Raw genomic sequence first — 6,557 nt, 5'->3', positions numbered from 1 at the left:
CCCTCCCTGGGGGATGGATGGACATCAGAAAAGTGGGTGAAGGGAGATGTCGGACAGTGTAAGACATGACAAAATAATAATAATTTATAAATTATCAAGGGTTCATGAGGGGAGGGTGGGGAGGGAAGAGGAAAATGCGGAGCTGATACCGAGGGCTCAAGTAGAAAGAAAATGTTTTGAGAATGATGAGGGCAACAAATGTATAAATGTGCTTGACACAATGGATGTATGTATGGATTGTGATAAGCATTGTATGAGCCCCAAATAAAAGGATTTTTAAAAAAGGAAAAAAATAATAGATGTATGCATTCTTATAAGAGCTGTAAGAGCCCCTGTGGTAGTAACATAATCTCCTGTCAATTGGAGGGAAGGGGTGGAGTCTAGCCTATCAATCAGGTCATAGCCAATGAGGCCTCTGTTTGGGCACGGCCTTCTGAGGATTCTGGGAACTCTTGTCTTCCTCCTTGAAGGTGGGGCACACACTCTCTCTGCTTCACCTTCCTGTTGACAAGCCAGATGGAGCTATGCTGATGGCAGCCAGAGCCCCGGAACTGGAGAAGCCACGTGGAGACCCAAGCCAGCACTGAGATGCTTCCACCTCCATTGGATCCACCAGATTTTACACGCATTGGCCTGTGATCTTCCTGCATTCAGTGTCATTGCATGTGTTGCATGCATCTAAAGAAGAATTTATAGGATGGTATCAGACATATGGGCTAATATCAGACTTATCGACTTGATCTGGACTGGGCTGGGATGTTTTCTTAATATACAATTGCTGTTTATATAGTTCTTTCTTATACACATATGAGTGTCTATGAATTTGTTTCTCTGGTCAACCTAGAGTAGCACAGCCCCCAATAAAATGGTTTATTAAATAAATAGTTTTTTACAAATTACAGATGGAACTAACAAATTCCTTGAAAAATTATAATGATAACACATCATATCAAAGCCTTTGGACACAGCAAAAGAATTTATCAGAGGGGAATTTGCAGCCATCAACATGCACATACGAAAAGAGTAATCCAAAGCCAACTACTTCCCAGCACTTTAACACCTCCAACATCTAGAACAAGGGCAACAACATAAACTCTCCACGTTTTTATACTAAGAGAAACATTCTTTGATGGTCCCCAGAAGTGGCAGAGGAAGAAAGAGGAAATAACGGACTTCCTTAAAACACTTGATCCATCTAAAAACTGTGGTATTATGTGAGCTAGGCGTACCATAACCTTGTTGCAACTTGTTTAAATGATTTGGGAATATATCCACTTGAGTTTTGTTAAAATTTACTATTAACAGCAAACTTCACTTATGCTGTGTAGACTTGGATCTATCTTGTATGCAGGATAAGGTAAACAGCCCTTCCTTTTCAGTAAATTTTAGCTCTTTCTTAATGGTGAACAGTGTGCCCTATATACATTGAGCAAATCCCTACAAAGCTTCAAGGAATTTCAGATCTGTACTTTGCAATAGTGCTCTGCTGTACAAAACCTCTTTAAAGTTTAAACAGCAAAGATGTCATTTTGAGAACTGTGGTAGTTACATAATCTTCTGTTAACTTGAGAAGGGGTGGAGTCTAGCCTGTCAATCAGGTTGCAACTTGATGACCTCATTTTGAGTCACTGGAGGCCAGACAGACTCTCTGCTTTGTCTCCCTGACATTCCTGTTGACAAGCCACATGGAGACACACCGATAAAGCCAGAGCCCTGGAGCTGGAGAAGCCACGTGGAGACCCATACCAGAGCTGAGATCCTTCCACTGCCACTGGATCTACAAGACTTTCTACCCACTGACCTGAGATCTTCCTGCATTCTGTGTCATTGCATGTGTTGCATGAGTCTAAAAAGGCATTTATGGACTAGTATTGGACATATGGGCTAATACTAGACTTTTGGACATGATCTGGACTGGGTTGGGATGTTTCTTAATATACAATTGCTCTTTTATATAAAGCTTTTTCTTATACACATATGAATTTGTTTCTCTAGTCAACCTGGACTAACACAAGAACTAAGGTATACCTCCTAACCAAAGCCATCGTGCTGTCAATCACCTCATAGGCCTCATAGGCATGTGCGAGATGGACAACAACAAGGAAGACCAAAGAAGAATAGATGTGTTTGAATTAGGGTGTTGATGAAGCTTATTTTAAGAGCCATGCACTGCCAGAAGAACTAACAAATCTGTCTTGGAAGGACAACCAGAATTATCCTTAGACTAAAGGATGGAATGACTTTGCTTCGTGTATTTTGGATTTGTTTTCAGAAGAGACCAGACCCTAGAAAGGATATGTTTGGTAAAGTAGATGGTCATCAAAAAAGAGGGAGACTTATGAGAAGATGGAATGGCATGGTTGTTGCAACAAATGGCTCATATATAACAACTCATGGCTCAGGGCTAGTCAGTGTTTTGGTTTTCTTGGTCCATAGGATTGATATGAGTCAGAACTAATGTGTAGCACCTAACGACTACAAATACAACTTTGTTGAGACTGGAAATTTGTCAGAGTATAAATTGAGACCCAAAAAGTCCTTTGGTGATTCAGCACTTACAAATGCCACCAAATCCAAAATATTAAAGGTGCTGCTATTCAATTGAGTCCAACTTATAACAACCCCATAAAACAGAGCATAACTGCTCCTTTGAGTGTATAGGAACAAGCAGTCTTTCTCCCTTTGTGTGACTGATGGGTTCCTCGCACCAACCTTACAGTTAGCAACTCAACGCGTACATAACCCATTATGCCTCCAGGGCCACTCCCATCCACACAGAGATGATGAAATTTTAGTTTATGTAGATTGCTAGCTAACATTCTCAGGGCTCCCATGTGGCTGTAAATAGGTAGCAGGTGTACAAGAAAGTGGTGATGAGAAGAGTCTCTTGGCTAAACGGCTAAGCCTAAAGGAAAACAAACTAAAACATAACAAAACCCCATTGTGATCAAGTCCTTATAAGACACAGTAGAAATTCTCTCACAGTTTCTTGTGGAAGCACATTGCCACATCTTTTCCTCACCGAGATGCTGATGTGTTAAATCACTGGCCTTTTGTTTAGCCAAACATTAACCAATGTATCTCTATGTTAGTCTGGGTACTTTAGAGAAACAAATCCACAGAAACTCATGTATAAGAGAAAGTTTTATATAAAGGGTAAGTGCACATCAAGAAAACATCCCAACCCAGTTCTGTCCAAGCCCACAAGTCCAACATTAACCCATTAACCCATCTGTCTGACGCCAATCCACAAAGTCCTCCTCCATCTCACAAAACACACACTATGACTCCAACTGCAGGAGGAAAGCCAAATCAGTGAGCGTGTAAGCATCTCAGCGCTGGCAGGGATCTCCACACGCCCGCTCCAGCACCCAGGGCTGCCTCCGGGTAGGTCCATGTAGCTTCTCCTCAGGGATGTCTTGCAGGAAGTGAGCCTTGCCAGCTGAAGCAGGGAACTGGTTAAGGCAGCTGCACCCTGGTCTGACCATCAGAAAGCAAGAGACCGGAGAACTAGAAAGGCAAGGCTCACCGAGCCATTTATCTCTTGCCCTTCCATTAACCCTAATGTGTTTATTGGCCAGGTTGGCACAATAAACTTTAACTATCTCAATCTCCATGGCTCATTGCAAGTAAAGGAAGGAGGTGTGTATTAATGTAAAGCTGGCAGTAAGGACATGATCCAATTTGTAGTCTTTTGTTGAAGTAAAGAGTGGGAAAGTCTGCCTCTAGGTAAGGAAGCTGTTCTCTGTTTTGGGGTGTTTTTTGGTATCAGATAATTTTTATTGTAATTTCAGTATACATTTTGATTACAATCTTCATAATATAACATCACTTATCTCACTTTCTCCTGGTGTTTTCAATTTACCTTCCACCTTCTTTTTCTTGCCCTTCTGAACTTTGTCCTTGGATAAATGCTGTCCCTTTGATCTTAAATAATTGATTTTTTTCAAGGTGCGTATAGTGTTACTGTTCCCTTTTAGACTTGTTATTTGGCTGAAAACCGAGTCAGGGGGTGAGTTTGATTCTAGAACTGAAGAGTGACTATGGGCTAGTAGTCTTCATTCAACATGTAAGCCTGATGTTTTTCATGATTTTGAATTTAACTCCACATTTTTCTCCCACTCTATCCAGGATTTTCTGATGTACTCCTGTTCAAAGCAGTTGATAGTGGTAGTTAGTTACGATCTAGTTTTTTTAGATCTCAGGGTTATGGAGACTGATGTTTACATGGCCCATTAGTCCCTTGGACTAATTGTTTGCATGTATCTTTGATTTTCTTCACTCTATTTTCTTGCAAAAGAGAGAGACCAATAATTGCATCTTAGTGGCTACACATTGGTTTTTAGGATCTCAATTGCTACACCAAAGTAGGACGTAGGACATTGTCTTTGTGGACTACATTATGCCAATTGACCTTGGAGGACTCTGAAACTCTGACTCCCTGGCACTTTAGATATATCTGACATTTTCATAACTTTTCCTCCTATCTGCTCCACCACATTCATGAATATGTTTGGGGCAAATGAAAATATATGTATACAAATAACCTCTGTCAAATATATATATATATAAATTTGTAAATATACTCGCACTCTTCCTCCCAGGCCCATTCAGTATGTGTGTCTATCCATGCATCTACTAGATCACTAGTATAATCGTTGCAGGATTATAAAGATTAAGGTGTTTATCCCTTGTCCTTAATTCCTCTCACAGTCTTCCCATGCCCATCAGTTTTACTGATCTCCCTCATATTATATATCACCTTCCCCTGTACCTGTCATTTTTGTGAGCGGATAAGGACAATCTGGGACAACCCTGATACCTTGCTTGTACAACCCAGCTCGTTCTCTGGCCACGTTATTTTTTCCCATTCTATAGCCATAGCATGAGTGTGGATTATGGCAAGGCTTAGAAATACAAGGTAAACAAAGAAGAAATCTAGATCAGTGTTTCTCAGTCTCGGTACTATTGACATTTGGGGCCAAATATTTTATTATGATGGTCTTCCCTGTGCATTTTAAGTTTTTTAGCAGCATCTTGGTCTCTGCTTATTTCAATAGCCCCAATTTGTGATAAAAACAACATGTCCTCAGATACTGAATGTCAATGGAAAAATCACCCCAGGTATGCAAGCGACAAGCCCCTGTCCCTGAATCTAGCTACCTAACAAGGTCACATGGTTTAGAGGAGAATATCAAGGTGGTGTTTGCTAAATCACGAATTTCAAGCAATTGGTGGGTCAGGAAGTCCACTTCGGGACTCTTCTGACTAACATTTTAAAGCATGAAATAGAATTGTTAGGTGCCGTCAAGTTGGCTTCAACACACAATGACCTGTTCTGTTCATCAGAACAAAACACTGCCTTGCTTGGTACTATCCTCACAATGGTTATGGCTGAGCCTTTTGCTGCAGCCACTGTATCAATCAGTCTTATTGAAGGTCTGCCTTTGGATTTTTATCCGTGATAACCCTGAATTTGCCAAACTTGATGCCCTCTTCCAGCGACTGATCTTTCATGCCAACACGGTCAAAGTACACAAGGCTCAGACGTCCTTGCTTGTAAGGAGCATGTTAATTGTACTTTGAAGCTTTGTATGTTCTTCTGTAAATCCATGGTATTGTCATGATTATTCACAAGCATCACGATTCAAAGGTAACAAGTCCAATCCTTTTCAGGTCTTCCTTATTCATTGTCTGGTTTTCATCTGCACACGAGGCCACTGAAAACAGAATGACAAGGGGCAGGTACACCTTAGTCCTCAAAGTGACATCTTTACTCTTCGACATTTTTAAGAAGTCGATAAAGTATATTTTACCCAATACAATATGCCATTTGATTTCTTGATGGCTGCCTCGATGAGTGTTGATTGTGAATCCAAGTAAAATGAAATACTTGACAAATTCAAACATTTCTCCATTTATCATGTCATTGTCTATTGATCCTTTTGTGAGAATTTTGGTTTTCTTTACAACAGGTTGTAATTCAAATGTATGGATTGTAACACAAATTGTAAGAGCCCCCAATGAAATGATTAAAATAAATACATTAAAAAAATAAAAAGAAAAGAAAAAGAAGGGGAAAGAAACCCAAAAAACCCTCAATGGGTTGTAATTCATCCTGAAGGTTCTAGTCTGTGATCTTCATCAGTAAGCGCTTCAAGTCGTCAAGCAAGGTTGTGTCATCAGTGTATCACAGGTTGCTAGTGAACCTTCCTCCAATCCTTCTTCATATACTCCATGTTTGGGGATTACTTGCTCAGGATAGAGATTGAATAGATATGCAACGCTGATGCACATCTTTCTGATTTTAAACCAAACAATATTCCCTTGTTCTGTTCAAACAGCCAATTCTTGGTCTATATATATGTTCTGCATGAGCACAATTAAGTGTTCTGAATTTTTATTCTTTGCAATGTTATCCAAAATTTGTTATGATCCATGCAGTCAAAAGTGTTTGCCAATCTGGCTGATGATAAACACATATGGGGCTAATTGAAGGGCGGAGAGATAAATGGCTCCGTGAGCCTCGCCTTTCTAGTTCTTGGGTCTCTTGCTTT

This window comes from Echinops telfairi, unplaced genomic scaffold (genome assembly GCF_000313985.2).
Source record: "Echinops telfairi isolate 266 unplaced genomic scaffold, ASM31398v2 ScPeMD7_7;HRSCAF=31, whole genome shotgun sequence".
NCBI lineage: Eukaryota > Metazoa > Chordata > Mammalia > Afrosoricida > Tenrecidae > Echinops > Echinops telfairi.
The sequence above is the reverse complement of the archived record's forward strand: the minus strand, read 5'-3'. Positions refer to the sequence as shown.